Source organism: Arachis hypogaea, chromosome 17 (assembly GCF_003086295.3).
Source record: "Arachis hypogaea cultivar Tifrunner chromosome 17, arahy.Tifrunner.gnm2.J5K5, whole genome shotgun sequence".
Lineage (NCBI taxonomy): Eukaryota > Viridiplantae > Streptophyta > Magnoliopsida > Fabales > Fabaceae > Arachis > Arachis hypogaea.
The window spans coordinates 99534847-99551513 of record NC_092052.1 but is presented as its reverse complement, the minus strand read 5'-3'; positions in this window follow the sequence as shown (position 1 = coordinate 99551513).

The window sequence follows — 16667 nt, the reverse complement described above, 5'->3', positions numbered from 1 at the left end:
TATTATATAAATTTTTTCTTTTATTATATATATATTTTTTTCTTTTTTTTCAATGCATATGATTAAATTTTTGAATGCATGAATCATGTCCTAAATATTTTTTTTCACATTTTCAGAAAATTCTAACATACTCAATTCTCAAACCAAATGTTTCCAAATTCAACTTCCCCACACTTAATTCATGAGCACTCTCACTAGTTTAAGCTAACCAAGGATTCAAATTAAGGACATTATTGTTTTTCGCTTAGAGTTAATGATGTGCTAAAGTAAAGAACAAAGGGGTATAATAGGCTCAACATTGGTTTGCAAAGAATAATGAAAGGGTAAGGCCATATGGGTATGTAAGCTCAGTGAAACAAAGGCCTCAATCATATAAGTGCATGCATACATCAAATAATGGAAGTATAGAATTAAGCAAGACAAAAATCACAATTTTAGAGAGAAAAACACACACCAAAAATAAAATATTAGTTGGTAAAATGCAACCAATTCAAATAGGCTCAAAAATCTCACAGGTTTTGTGTGTTCGAGCTCTAAACCATGTTCCAGTATAATATTTCTTCAAACAAGTGTAACATTAAATTTTATTCAAATTAGTAAAATGCTCTTAAAATGTTTGAAAAAGAAAATATTACTTCAACTAAGTGGTAAAATATGCACAAAATCAAATAAATATGCAATCAAACATGCAAATGCAACAACTAACAAGGAAAATAAACCATTGGTGTTGAGATAGAAGAGTAACTAACCCATGGAGATCGATATCAACCTCCCCACACTTAAAGATTGCACCGTCCTCGGTGCATGCTAAGATGTGCAAATGGACGGGTTGCTTCAACTAACGCTTTTCTCAACAAGGAATGTGCGAATGGACTTGTTTGTCTCCCCTTTTAGAAGTTTTCTCCTTTTTTCCGTCTTCGGTGGCCAGCCTGAAAGAAGAGAAAAAGAAGAACAGTAACCCAGAAATAAAGATAAGAAAATAAATGAAGTATGGGTGGGTTAATGCCAAATGATAAGGGTTTCATTTACATGGAAGCTTCAACATGTACGTGAGAAAACAATAGAAGCACATGGCATACCAATGGTGCAAAATTTACAACAATGGGGAAGAGAGTGGGGAAGGAGAGATAATATAAATTCATGTCAATGCAAAAGTAATACAGGTATAAAAGATAGGCATTGATTTAAATAATATTACCTAACCAGAATAAAAATAAGTCACTAAGCACCCAAAATAATTCAAGAGAAGATGTAACAGTGAAATAAGAAAATTCAACACCAAAGGAAAAATAATGAATTTAGAAAAGAAAATAAAAATATGCACAAAATTAAAATGGAATGAATGAAATATGCAAATAAATTAAGTAAAATAAAATGACAGATAAGAAGAATGAGAAGGGAAGAACGGAAGAAGAAGTAAGTAAGAAAGAAGGTAGGAAAAATTAGGATTGGGGAAGAAAAGATAAGATATTTGGCAAATTAGGATAAGCTGTGCGGTGCAAGCGACGCGGACGCGTGGGGCACGCGGTCGCGTGACTTGCACTTATACAAATTTACGCGGTCGCGTCGGTCACGCGGTCGCGTGACACAGTTTAGGCTACTGGCGTGAGGGCAGCCTCACGCTCGCACAACTCTCTGTTCAAAACTTAGTATTGCTAAAATCCAGGGTGACGCGGTCGCGTGATCGACGCGATCGTGTGAGTGGCCATTATGGGGTATGACGCGGACGCGTGAGCCATGCGTCTGCGTGGTAAAGCTGTGCGTTCAGCACCAGTCCAGCACCACTCTCGCACAACTTTCGGTCGTGCACCATTTCTTACGTTGATTTCTAGGTCACGCGGCCGCGTGTGTGACGCGGTCGCGTGGGAGGCAAATTTTCCCACCTGACGTGGACGCGTCAGTGACGTGATCGCGTCGGTCGATTTGTGCCAGAGGCACGCCTCCAGCCACGCTACCGCGTGACTCTCTGTTCGATTTCTCTTCTTCACAACGCACATGTGACGCGGATGCGTCAGCGACGCTGCCACGTCGCGTGCGTGCTTTTTTTTTTAATAATGCAGTATGTAGAATGCAATGCTAATATGAATGTTATGCAAAATTTCAGGTTCAATACAATAAAATAAAATAAAACTCGAAAACAGATAAAACTAAATAAAAATAAAAAAGGAACGATCATACCATGGTGGGTTGTCTCCCACCTAGCACTTTTAGTTAAAGTCCTTAAGTTGGACATTTGATGAGCTTCCTGTTATGGTGGCTTATGCTTGTATTCATCCAGGAATCCCCACTAGTGTTTGTACTTCCAGTAACCTCTGGGATCCCAAACTAGGCGTAGAAAGCCTTCAAGTAAGTTAAAGCAAGTGACAAGGCCCCAAGAGTGTTGATTGCCAGAATGAATTCCGGGGTCCCAAATCTTGCTTTTGCACCCATCCTTTTGTTGATCATTATGATTCCATCCGGGTAGCAAGCAATCTGAATTCTCACTAAAGCGGTCAAATAACTTCCTAGACCCATTCATTTGAGCTTTACACCAACCTTTGCATTTAAACTTAAAGCTTCCAACCATAATGAACCTTGCAGGACAATTCTTACCACTGACCATCTTCCTCTTACTCTTAATGCCACAAAGAGCTCTAAGTTAACCATCCGTCATCAGTATCCCATATTCAAGTGGGATTAGAAAGCTAAGGGATATGAATTTTACTCATTTGAATGTTGTGAAGGATGATGGCAACTTAGGGGGAGGGGTCTCCAATAACTTTGGCAAGGTGATTCCAAGCTCCACTCCCTTGTGATCTTTGACAACTTCCACCTCTTTGCAAGCTTCTTCAATTTCAACCTCTTCCTCTTGGTAGCTTTCTTCCAATTCAATCTCTTCTTCATTGCTTACCGAAGGTATGGGAGGCTGTGCTTCTTCTTCTTTAATCTCCATCTCTTGATCGACCTCTTCCAAGTCCTTAATCATGATATGCTTTGGAGATTGTACACCCTCCTTAACATCAATTTCAATCGCCTTGGAAGGAGGTTCTATAACTTGACTTTCCCATGGAGGTTCAGCATCTCATAAGTCTGCAACCACTTCTTCCTCTTCAATAATTACAGCTTCCTCCATTTGTTCCAGTACAAAGTCATGCTCCGTACTGTCCACTGGAGTTTCTAATATCTCCTTCATGCTACGTTCTTCATTAGATTGTCCACAGGAAGCCATGGGGGTTCCTTGAGTGTCCGAACGTCGGGAAGCTAATTGATTTATTGCTTGATTCAATTGGTGAAGGGTTGCAAGAAATTGATCCACTGTTTCCTTATGACGATCCATTGATTCTTGTTGCGCTTGGGTATCATAAGAAGGACCATAAGGCTCTTAGATTGATGGATATGGATATGGTGCATATGGAGGTGGTGATTCTTGGGAGTAATTGGGTTGGAATTGGGGTGGTTCTATATATGATTCATATGGTTCATAAGGTGGTTGGTATGGTGGATGTGGGTTAGGATCATATGAAGGTGAATGGTGGTAGTTGGCTTGTGAGTATGGTAGTTCAAAGTTGTGTTGAGGAGGTTCAAAGGCATATGATGGGGGTCCATCATATCTATCATCTTGGTATGCCCCCTGGAATGGCTCTTGACTATAGTAATTTGGTGGATGTTGGTTGTCACGGAAGGGTCCACCATAACTACTGTCTTGGTATGCATTGTGGAATGGTCTTTGTCTGTGGTACTGTGGAAGGTGTTGTTGCCGGAAGGGTTGATCAGATCCTCGTGGCTCCTTCCATCTCTGGTTGTTTTGACCTTGATGCATGTTCCTGTTATAATTTCCATTCCTTGCAACAACATTGGAACCAAACTCAAAGCGAGAGGGGTGATAACTCATAGTTAGTTAATAAAATTTTAAAAACAAAAATAAAAGCAAATTTGAAATTCAAATTTTTGAATTTGAAAATTAAAATTTGAGTTTTTGAATTTTTTTTTAAATTTGAAATTTGAAGTTTAAAATTTGAAATTTTAAAATTTGAATTTTAAATTTTGAAAATTGAATTTTTAAAATTGAAAATTGAAAATTGATTGTTTTTTTTTTAAAAATAAGATAGGATAAGATAAAATTTTTTTTCGAAAAAATCAATTTAAAGGTAAATATTTACAATAACTAATAATAAGGCACACGTTTGCAATTCCCCGGCAACGGCGCCATTTTGAAGAACTGGAAGATTGATGGTTTAGAAGTTATAATAAATACTCGTTGTAAGTATAGTTACTAAACCAAGCAATCAATATTTCTTACAAAAGTTTTAGTTGTCACAAGTAACAAACCCCTTTTTAAAATTGATAACCGAGTATTTAAACCTCGGGTCGCCTTCTCAAGGAATTGCAGGGAGGTATGTTCTTATTATTGGTTATGAGTCTTGTAAATTGGGGGTTTTGAAAGTAAAGAAGCAGTATGTTGAATGATAATAAGAATAAAATAAATAACTATAAAATAGACTCTTGGCAAGGTATGATAACTGGAAGTCCTATCCTGGTTATCCTTATCAATTGTAATGAGAATTAGATTTTTCTCCTACTTTATTAACCTCTAACTATGAAGGTAAGTTAAGTGGATGAATTAATTCTGATTCCTCAAGTCCTAGTCTTTCCCTGGGAAAAGTTAGAGTTATTGGAACCCGAATTAATTCTGGAAGAATTCCAATTTTCAATCAACAATGAGTTTGATAACTCAAGTGTCTCCAATGACTCAACCAAAGCCAAAAGGGAAAAATCTAAATTATTTATATAAATAAAAGGAAACAATCATAATTCTGAAATACCTCAAGTTGCACTAATAAAGATATCAAATGTAACATGGAAAAGTTCATAAATTAAATTGGAAAAATAAATAAAAGGAACATTGAACCTGAGATGAAGAAGAAATAATCCTAAATCCAAAAACTAAATCCTAAGAGAGAGGAGAGGACCTCTCTCTCTAAAAACTACATCTAAAACTAAAATTGTGAATATGAGAGCATGTTTATGAATGGATGCATTTCCCCACTTTATAGCCTCTACTTTGTGTGTTCTGGGCTGAAAACTAGGTCAAAAACAGCCCAGAAATCGCCCTCTACAATTTCTGTTACGTTCAAGTCGTGGGAAAGTGATGCGGAGGCGTCGTCCACGCGTCCGCGCGGATTGAAGTTCGTAGATGCGACAGGGCGCGTCATTCACGCATTCGCGTCGCTTAACTTCGGGGCAGCTATGTCAAATTATATATCAAATCGAAGCCCCGAACGTTAGCTTTCCAACGCAACTAAAACCGCATCATTTGAATCTCTGTAGCTCAAGTTATGACCGTTTGAGTGCGAAGAGGTTAGGCTGGACAGCTTAGCAATTTCTCCAACTTCTTGTATTCCTTCCACTTTTGCATGCTTCCTTTCCATCCTCTGAGCCATTCTTGCCCTATAATCTCTGAAATTACTTAACACATATATCAAGATATCTAATGGTAATAAGAGAGGATTAAACATAGGGAACTTAAGGCCAAAGAAGCATGTTTTCAATCAAAGCACATAATTAGGAAGGCAAATGTAAAACCATGCAAATAGTATGAATAAGTGGGTAAAGAGTTGATAAAAACCACTCAATTGAGTACAAGATAAACCATAAAATAGTGGTTTATCACTATTGCAACTCAATGAGCTGGATGAGTTCAGATTGGAAGCTTATGAGAATGCAAAGATATATAAAGAGAGAGCTAAAAGATGGCATGATAAGAAGATCACAAGAAAAGAATTTGAACCAGGGCAACATGTGTTATTGTACAACTCTAGGCTCAAGATTTTTTCTGGGAAACTCAAGTCTAAATGGATTGGCCCTTATCTGGTGATAAAAGTTTCTCCATATGGAAGCCTTGAACTTCTGAATGAAGCTACAAAGGACACATTCACAGCAAATGATCACAGAGCTAAGCATTATCTGGGAGAATCTTGGAACAAAGAAGAGAGCATCCATGAGCTGGGATGAACAAGAATGAAGGATGTCAAGCTAGTGACAATAAAAGAGCACTTGTTGGGAGGCAACCCAACTAGAGGTAGTTTTCTTTTCCTAGCTATTTCAATAGAAGAGTTAAGTAAGTTTATCTGTATTGCAAGGAGCTAAGTTTGGTGTTACACACCAAAACAATTTAAGGGTGAATGTAGGATGCTAAGTTTGGTGTTCCACAAAAAATTTCATTAAAAACACATTTCAACCCTTTACATAAATGGTCACTGACTCAAAACAATCAGGGAAACTACATAACCATTGTTTGCTTTCTAGTTCATAGTTGTTTTATTTAATAAAAGCACAAGGTTTCATGTATGTGATTAATCTGCTGCATAAGAGACATTGGCAAGGAACTAAGTTTGGTATTCACACACTAAAGTAAGTTCAAAAGCCTACAATCAATCATGCATGCTAACCATCTTTCAAGTGTTTGAGGAACAAGCAACTTCTAATAACTTTGCAAGAATTCAATCAATCTCTTGGAAGAACTAGGCAGCATCATCCAAGGACACAAAGAAGAAGACAAAGCTATGGATGATGATGATAAAGGGAGAGCTAGGAGACATTACTAAGAGGTTGTATTGTTACTTAATTCCCTCTGATTTGAAATGCTTTAGTTGGAAGTCTAAATGTACCCCTGCTGATTAATCTAAGTTGTTTGCATTTTGTTTGTTTACTATTCTTTTATTCTTCAATTAAGTGGTCTAGCTGGAATGTCTTCCTCATTTGCATCTGCTTGAATTTATGTCTTGTTCCCCTTTGCATAAATAAAAGAAAATGCTGAAACAGAAAGTAAAATTGTCCAATTTGATAGAAATGAGAATAAAGTTCAGTGGTGGTATGTGCTAGATTGTTCAAGTAAGCTCACTAATAAAGAAGAAGGGTAGAGTGTTCTTTTTAAGTATGAACTTAGGACTGTCTGTGAAATCTTGGCAAATACAGATCCTTGGAAAAAGAAAGAGTAATAAGGAAAGGAAGAAAAGCCAAGAATTGGCAACAAAAATGAAAGAAACAAATAATAAAGCTAGACACCAATGGCTTGCACCTTAAGATATATGCTTGTGGTGCTATTGTACTGGGATATGCTTGGACAAGTAGGTTTTGAGGAGTATTTTAAAACTTGGTAACTTGGGTTAACTAACTCGGGATTATCAACCAAAAGTCCACTATCAAGAGCAACCGAGTTACAAAGTATTTAGTAACCCAAAGAGGTGCTGGGCACCAATGTTCCTAAGATGAATTATGAGCCAAGTGTTTATGGTGTGTATGTGTTGATTGAAAAACAAAGCTAAAAAGCTACTGCAACACATAACACTTAATTTTTTTTCGCAAGCTTTTGTATTCACTGCTTTTTCTTGCTTCAAGAATCAATTTTATGATTTTTCAGATTATCAATAACATTTCTCCTTTTCATCATTCTTTCAAGAGCCAACATATTTAACATTCATAAACAACAATATCAAAAGACATATGCACTGTTCAAGCATTCATTCAGAAAACAAAAAGTATTGTCACCACATCAAGATAATTAAACTAATTTCAAGGATGTATTCGAAATTCATGTACTTCTTGTTCTTTTGTAATTAAAGCATTTTTCATTTAAGAAAGGTGATGGATTCATAGGACATTCATAGCTTTAAGATATAGACATTTAATTACTAATGATCATGTAATAAGACACAAACATAAACATAAAGCATAGTAAATGAAAAACAGAGAAAAATAAATAGATAAAGAGATTAAGGAACGGGTCCACCTTAGTGAGGGTGGTGTCTTCCTCTTCTTGAAGAACCAATGGTGCTCTTGAGCTCCTCTATGTCTCTTTCTTGTCTTTGTTGCTCCTCCCTCATAACTCTTTGATCTTCTCTAATCTCATAGAGAATGATGGAGTGCTCTTGGTGTTCCATCCTTAGTTGTCCCATGTTGGAACTTAATTCTCCTAGGGAGATGTTGATTTGCTCCCAATAGTTTTGTGGAGGGAAGTGCATCCCTTGAGGCATCTCAGGGATTTCATGTTGAGGAATTTCCTCATGCTCTTGTTGAGGTCCATGATCTCTTGTTTGCTCCATCCTTTTCTTATTGATGGGCTTGTCCTCATCAATGAGGATGTCTCCCTCTATGTCAATTCCAACCGAATTGCAGAGGTGGCAAATGAGGTGAGGAAAGGCTAACCTTGCCAAAGTGGAGGACTTGTCAGCCACCTTGTAGAATTCTTGAGGTATAATCTCATGAACTTCCACTTCCTCCCCAATCATGATACTATGGATCATGATGGCCCGGTCTACAGTAACTTCAGACCGGTTGCTAGTAGGAATAATTGAGCGTTGAATGAACTCCAACCATCCTCTAGCTACAGGCTTAAGGTCCGGTCTTCTCAATTGAACCGGCTTGCCTCTTGAGTCAACTTTCCATTGAGCTCCTTCCACACATATGTCCATGAGGACTTGGTCCAACCTTTGATCAAAGTTGACCCTTCTAGTGTAGGGGTGTGCGTTTTCTTGCATCATCGGCAAGTTGAACGCCAACCTTACATTTTCCGGACTGAAATCTAAGTATTTCCCCCGAACCATGGTAAGTCAATTCTTTGGATTCGGGTTTCTACTTTGATCATGGTTCCTAGTGATCCATGTGTTTGCATAGAACTCTTGAACCATTAAGATCCTGACTTGTTGAATAGGATTAGAGAGAACTTCCCATCCTCTTCTTCTAATCTCTTGTCGGATGTCCTGATATTCGCTCTTTTTGAGCTTAAAAGGGACCTCATGGATCACCTTTTTCTTGGCCACAACTTCATAGAAGTGGTCTTGATGGACTTTTAAGATGAATCTCTCCATCTCCCATGACTCAGAGGTGGAAGCAATTGACTTCCCTTTCCTCTTCCTTGAGGTTTCTCTGGCCTTAGGTGCCATTGATGGTTATGGAAAAACAAAAAGCAATACTTTTACCACACCAAACTTAAAAGGTTTTCTCGTCCTCGAGCAAAAGAAGAAAGAAAGTAGTAGAAGAAGAAGAAAATGGAGGAGATGGAGTTAGAGAGTGTATTCGGCCAAGGGGGAGAAGTAGTGGTTGTAATGTGTGAAAATAGAGTAGTGTTGAGGGGTTTATATAGGGGTGGGGGGAAGGGTAGGTTTCGGCCATTAGGGCTGGGTTTGGGAGGGAAAAATTTGAATTTTGGAGGTAGGTGTGGTTTATGGGGAAGAGTGGATGGATATGAGTGGTTAAGGGTATTTGGGGAAGAGGTATGGAGGTGATTGGTGAAGAGTATTTGGGGAAGAGAGTTATGAAAAGGTGTGAAGAGGAGAGAAGAAGAAGTGGGATAGGTGGGGATCCTGTGGGGTCCACAGATCCTGTGGGGTCAAGGACTTAGCATCCCTGCTCCAATTAGGCGTGCAAAATGCCCTTAGAATTCATGTCTGGCGTTAAACGCCAGCTTGCTGCTTGTTTCTGGCGTTTAACGCCAATTCCATGCTCTGTTCTGGAGTTAAACGCCAGTCTGGTGCTTGTTTCTGGCGTTTAACGCCAGCTTGATGCTTCTTTCTGGCGTTAAACGCTAGTTTGATGCTTCTTACTGGCGTTTAAACGCCAGTAAGCTCTTCCTCCAGGGTGAGCTATTTTTAATGCTGTTTTTCATTCTGTTTTTTATTTTTTAGTTGTTTTTGTGACTTTACATGATCATCAACCTAAGGAAAACATAAAATAGCAATGGAAAATAAATAGATATAGTTAAATAACATTGGGTTGCCTCCCAACAAACACTTCTTTAAAGTCAATAGCTTGACAGTGAGCTCTCATGGAGCCTCACAGATGATCAGAGCATTGTTGGGACCTCCCAACACCAAACTTAGAGTTTGAATGTGGGGGTTCAACACCAAACTTAGAGTTTGGTTGTGGCCTCCCAACACCAAACTTAGAGTTTGACTATGGGGGCTTTGGTTGACTCTGCAGTGAGAGAAGCTTTTCATGCTTCGTCTCTATGGTTACAGAAGGAGATCCTTGAGTTTTAAACACAGAGTTGTTCTCATTCAGTTGAAGGACCAACTCTCCTCTGTCCACATCAATCACAGCTCTTGCTGTGGCTAGGAAGGGTCTTCCAAGGATGATGGATTCATCCTCATCCTTCCCAGTGTCTAGGATTATGAAATCAGCAAGGATGTAAAGGCCTTCAACCTTTACTAGCACGTCCTCTACTAGTCCATAAGCCTGTTTTCTTGAGTTGTCTGCCATCTCTAATGAGATTCTAGCAGCTTGCACCTCAAAGATCCCAAGTTTCTCCATTACAGAGAGTGGCATAAGGTTAATGCCTGACCCCAGGTCACATAGAGCCTTCTCAAAGGTTATGGTGCCTATGGTACAGGGTATTAAGAATTTACCAGGATCCTATTTCTTTTGAGGTAATTTCTGCCTATCCAATGCATTCAGTTCATTGGTGAGCAAGGGAGGTTCATCTTCCCAAGTCTCATTATCAAATAATTTGGCATTCAGCTTCATGATTGCACCAAGGTACTTAGCAACTTGCTCTTTATTAATGTCTTCATCCTCTTCAGAGGAAGAATACTCATCAGAGCTCATGAAGGGCAGAAGCAGGTTGAATGGAACCTCTATGGTCTCTGTATGAGCCTCAGATTTTTTCAGGTCCTCATTGAGGAACCCTCTAGTGTTTAGAGGACGTCCCATGAGGTCTTCCTCATTGGGATTCACGTCCCCCTCCTCTTTTGTAGGTTCGGCCATGATGGTCAAATCAATGGCCTTGCACTCTCTCTTTGGATTTTGTTCTGTATTGCTTGGGAGAGTACTAGGAGGAGTTTCAGTGACTCTTTTACTCAGCTGGCCCACTTGTGCCTCCAAATTTCTAATGGAGGACCTTGTTTCATTCATGAAACTTAGAGTGGCCTTAGATAGATCAGAAACTATATTTGCTAAGCCAGATGGATTCTGCTCAGAATTCTCTATCTGTTGCTGAGTGAATGATGGAAAAGGCTTGCTATTGCTAAACCTGTTTCTTCCACCATTATTAAAGCCTTGTTGAGGCTTTTGTTGATCCTTCCATGAAAAATTTGGATGATCCATGAGGGATTATAGGTGTTTCCATAGGCTTCATCCATGTAATTCACCTCTGCTATTGCAGGGTTCTCAAGATCATAAGCTTCTTCTTCAGAAGATGCTTCTTTAGTACTATTGGATGCAGCTTGCAATCCATTCAGACTCTGAGAAATCATATTGACTTGCTGAGTCAATATTTTATTCTGAGCCAATATGGCATTCAAAGTATCAATTTCAAGAACTCCCTTCCTCTGAGGCGTCCCATTACTCACAGGATTCCTTTCAGAAGTGTACATGAACTGGTTATTTGCAACCATGTCAATGAGTTCCTGAGCTTCTGCAGACATTTTCTTTAGGTGAATAGATCCACCTGCAGAATGGTCCAATGACATCTTAGATAATTCAGACAGACCATCATAGAATATATCCAGGATGGTCCATTCTGAAAGCATGTCAGAAGAACACTTTTTGGTCAGTTACTTGTATCTCTCCCAAGCTTCATAGAGGGATTCACCTTCTTTCTATTTGAAGGTTTGAACATCCACTCTAAGCTTGCTAAGCTTTTGAGGAGGAAAGAACTTGGCTAAGAAAGCAGTGACCAGCTTATCCCAAGAGTTCAGGCTATCTTTAGGTTGAGAGTCCAACCATATTCTAGCTCTGTCTCTTACAGCAAACGGGAAAAGCATAAGCCTGTAGACCTCGGGATCAACCCCATTGGTCTTAACAGTATCACAGATTTACAAGAATTTAGTTAAGAACTGAAAAGGATCTTCTGATGGAAGTCCATAAAACTTGCAATTCTGTTGCATCAGAGAAACAAATTGAGGTTTTAGCTCAAAATTGTTTGCTCCATTGGCAGGAATTGAGATGCTTCTTCCATGTAAGTTGGAATTTAGTGCAGTAAAGTCACCAAGCATCTTCCTTGCATTGTTGTTGGGTTCAGCCATGTCTCCTTCTTTTTCGAAAATTTCTGTCTGATTTTCTCCAGAGAGTTGTGCTTTAGCTTCCCTTAGCTTCCTCTTCAGAGTCCTTTCAGGTTCAGGATTAGCTTCAACAAGAATGTTCTTATCCTTGTTCCTGCTTATATGAAAAAGACAAGAATAGAAAAAAAATATGGAATCCTCTATGTCACAGTATAGAGATTCCTTATATGAGTATAAGAAGAGAAGGATGGAAGAAAGAAAAGATAAGAATTCAAACACAGAGGAGAAGAGTTAGTTCGAATTTTTGAGTAGAAGAGAAGTGTTAGTAAATAAATAAATAAATAGAAGGAGATGAGAGATGGAAGAATTCGAAAAGTAAATAAAATAAAATAAAAATATTTTTGCTTTTAATTTAAAATTTAAAGTTAAAATTCGAAAGTTAAAAGAGAAACAAAATAAAATTAAAATTTAAAATAATTAGTTAATTAAAAAGAATTTTGAAAAAGGGGTTAGTAGTTTTCAAAAATTAGAGAGGGAAAAATAGTTAGGTGGTTTTGAAAAAGATAAGAATCAAAATAAAAATTTAAGTAGTTAATTGAAAAAGATTTGAAAATCAATTTTGAAAAGATAAGAGGTTAGAAAAGATTTCGAAATTGATTTTGAAAAAGATGTGATTGACATTGAAAAAGATAAGATTGAAAATAATTTTGAAAAAGATTTGAAAAAGAAATTTAAAAAGATTTGATTTTGAAAATTAAAGTTGATTACTTGACTAACAAGAAACAAAAAGATATGATTTTAAAATTTAAAGATTGAACCTTTCTTACTAGGCAAGTAACAAACTTAAAATTTTTGAATCAAAATATTAAAAGTTAGTATTAATTTCAAAAATATGAGATAAAAATAAGAAAAAGATTTTTGAAAATCATTTTGAAATTTTCGAAAATCATAAAAGAAAAATGAAAAAGATTTAATTTTTGAAAAAGATTTGAAAAAGATATAATTTTTAAAATGAAAATTTGATTTGACTCATAAGAAACAATTAAATTTAAAAACTTTTTTACTAAATCAAACCAAATTTTTGAAAATTTATGAGAGAATAAGGGAAATATATTTTTTGATTTTTGAATTTTTAATGAAGAAAGAGAAAAATAATAAAAAGATTCAAAACATGAAAATTGTGAATCAAAACACACAATGCATACAAGAACACTTTGAATGTCAAGATGAACACCAAAAATACTTTGAATGTCAAGATGAACACCAAGAACTTACTTTTGAAAATTTTTTAGAAAAGAAAAACATGCAAGACACCAAACTTAGAAATTTTCAAACTTTAGACACTAACAATTTGAAAATGCATATGAAAAATAAGAAAAGACACAAAACATGAAAATGTAAAGATGAAACAAAGAAGATCATCAAGAACAACTTGAAGATTATGAAGAACATCATGCATGAGTTTTCGAAAATTTTAAGAAAAATTAAAATTATGTAATTGACACCAAACTTAAAATTGACACAAGACTCAAACAAGAAACATCAAATTTTTTGTTTTTATGGTATTATTAAAATTTTTTTTGGATTTTTTCGAAAATTAATTGGAAAAGAAAAATAAGGATTTCAAAATTTTTAATGAGAATTCCAGGAATCATGCAATGTTAGTCTAAAACTCTGGTCCAGGAATTAGACATAGCTTACTAGCCAGCCAAGCTTTCAGTGAAAGCTCCGGTCCAAAACACTAGACATGGCCAATGGCCAGCCAAGCTTTAGCAGATCATTACATACAAAAGCTAAATTGCTAAGAAAGACAAAGAAGCTCTTCTCTAATGATAGTTGAAACCTCGGTCCAAAGGATTAGACATGGCTTTACAGCCAGCCAGACTTCAACAGATCATCATGAAACTTTATAATTTATTCTTAAAAATTCTGAAGAATATAGAATAATTAAATTTTTTTTGAAAATTTTTCGAAAATAAAAATAATAAAAACAAAAAGCTTAAAATTAAAATAAAATTACCTAATCTGAGCAACAAGATGAACCGTCAGTTGTCCAAACTCGAACAATCCCCGGTAACGGCGCCAAAAACTTGGTGCACGAAATCATGATCGTTCATTCCTTGGTAACGGCGTTAAAAACTTAATACGCACGTTCATAATCTTAGTTCTTTGTCACAACTTCGCACAACTAACCAGCAAATGCACTGGGTCGTCCAAGTAATAAACCTTACGTGAGTAAGGGTCGATCCCACGGAGATTGTCGGCTTGAAGCAAGCTATGGTCACCTTGTAAATCTCAGTCAGGCGGATTCAATTGGTTATAGAGATTTGATAATTAAAAGATAAATAAAATATAAAATAAAGATAGAGATACTTATGTAATTCATTGGTGAGAATTTAAGATAAGCGTATGGAGATGCTTAGTTCCTTCTGAATCTCTGCTTTCCTACTGCTTTCATCCAATCCTTCATACTCCTTTCTATGGCAAGCTGTATGTTGGGCATCACCGTTGTCAATGGCTACATCCCGTCCTCTCAGTGAAAATGGTCCAAATGCGCTGTCACCGCACGGCTAATCATCTGTCGGTTCTCGATCATACTGGAATAGGATTCAGTAATCCTTTTGCATCTGTCACTACGCTCAGTACTCACGAGTTTGAAGCTCTTCACAGCCATCCCTTCCCAGATCCTACTCGGAATACCACAGACAAGGTTTAGACTTTCCGGATCTCAAGAATGGCCGCCAATAATTCTAGCCTATACCACGAAGACTCTGATCGTAGATCAGGAGGTTAAGAGATATGCATTCAAGCTTGTTTGCATGTAGAACGGAAGTGTTTGTCAGGCACGCGTTCATAAGTGCGAATGATGATGAGCGTCACATAATCATCACATCCATCATGTTCTTGTGTGCGAATGAATATCTTAGAGAAGAAATAAGCTTGAATTGAATAGAAAAACAATAGTACTTTTCATTAATTCATGAGGAATAGCAGAGCTCCACACCTTAATCTATGGTGTGTAGAAACTCTACCGTTGAAAATATATAAGTGAAAATAGGGTAGAAATGGCCGAGTGGCCAGCCTCCCATGGAGATCTCATAACGTAAAAGTTACATAATATGTTCCAGAGATGATCCGAAGATCTGAATACAATAGTAAAAAGTCCTATTTATACTAAACTAGTTACTAGGGTTTACAGAAATGAGTAAATGATGCAGAAATCCACTTCCGAGCCCACTTGGTGTGTGCTTGGGCTGAGCATTGAAGCTTTCACGTGTAGAGGTCTTCCTTGGAGTTAAACGCCAGTTTGTAACCTGTTTCTGGCATTTAACTCTGCTTTGCAACCTGTTTCTGGCGTTTAACTCCAGAATAGGGCAGAAAGCTGGCGTTGAACACCAGTTTGTGTCATCTAAACTCGATCAAAGTATGGACTATTATATATTTCTGGAAAGTCCTGGATGTCTACTTTCCAACGCAATTGAGAGTGCTCCATTTGGAATTCTGCAGCTCCAGAAAATCCACTTTGAGTGCAGGGAGGTCAAAATCCAACAGCATCTGCAGTCCTTCTTCAGCCTCTGAATCTGATTTTTGCTCAAGTCCCTCAATTTCAGCCAGAAAATACCTGAAATCACAGAAAAACACACAAACTCATAGTAAAGTCTAGAAATGTGATTTTTATTTAAAAACTAATAAAAATATACTAAAAACTAACTAAATCATACTAAAAACTATGTAAAAACAATGCCAAAAAGTGTATAAATTATCCGCCGCTCATCAGACCCCTTATTCTACATGAGTTCTTGCGAGTCCTTGGTGGGATAGTATTGAGTTGCAGCTTGAGAATGCATCACAAATTCCAATAGAGTATCTGACCTGATTGGGATATGTGACATAAAATCCTGTTAGTCATGGGTAATTGAGATTTCTGTGGCACTAAGGCTAGAATCATAGAGGTTCATTCTCCAATCCAGAAGATCCGACCTTGTCTGTGGTGTTTTGTGTAGGATTGGTGTATGAAATTATGATTCACACTTTTCACAACTCCACACAACTAACCAGTAAGTGCACTGGGTCGTCCAAGTAATACCTTACGTGAGTAAGGGTCGATCCCACGGAGATTGTCGGCCTGAAGCAAGCTATGGTTATTTTGTAAATCTTAGTCAGGAGATTAATAATAAGAGTGATTGTATTTATGAGAAATAAATAACATGGAATAAACAGTACTTGTGATTCAGTAATGAGAAATAGGCTGAGGTTCCGGAGATGCTCTGTCCTCTGAATCTCTGCTTTCCTACTACTTTCTTCTCCAAACACGCATGGCTTCCTTCAATGGCAAGCTTTATGATCCTCTCGAATGAAAAATACCATATACAGCTACCGCACGGCTAATCATCTGTCGGTTCCCACTAGCGTGGGAATAAGACCCTTGTCCTTTTGCACACTGTCACTGCGCCCAACATTCGCAGGTTTGAAGCTCGTCACAGTCATCCCTTCTCGGATCCTACTCAGAATACCACAGACAAGGTTTAGACTTTTCGGATCCCAGGAATGCTGCCAATGATTCTAGCCTATACCACGAAGATACTAATCTCACGGACTCGGTCCGTGTATTAGATATCCAAGAGATACACACTCAAGTTGTTGCCCAATGACTACGTTGAGCTCAGGTAGAACGGGAGTGGTTGTCAGGCA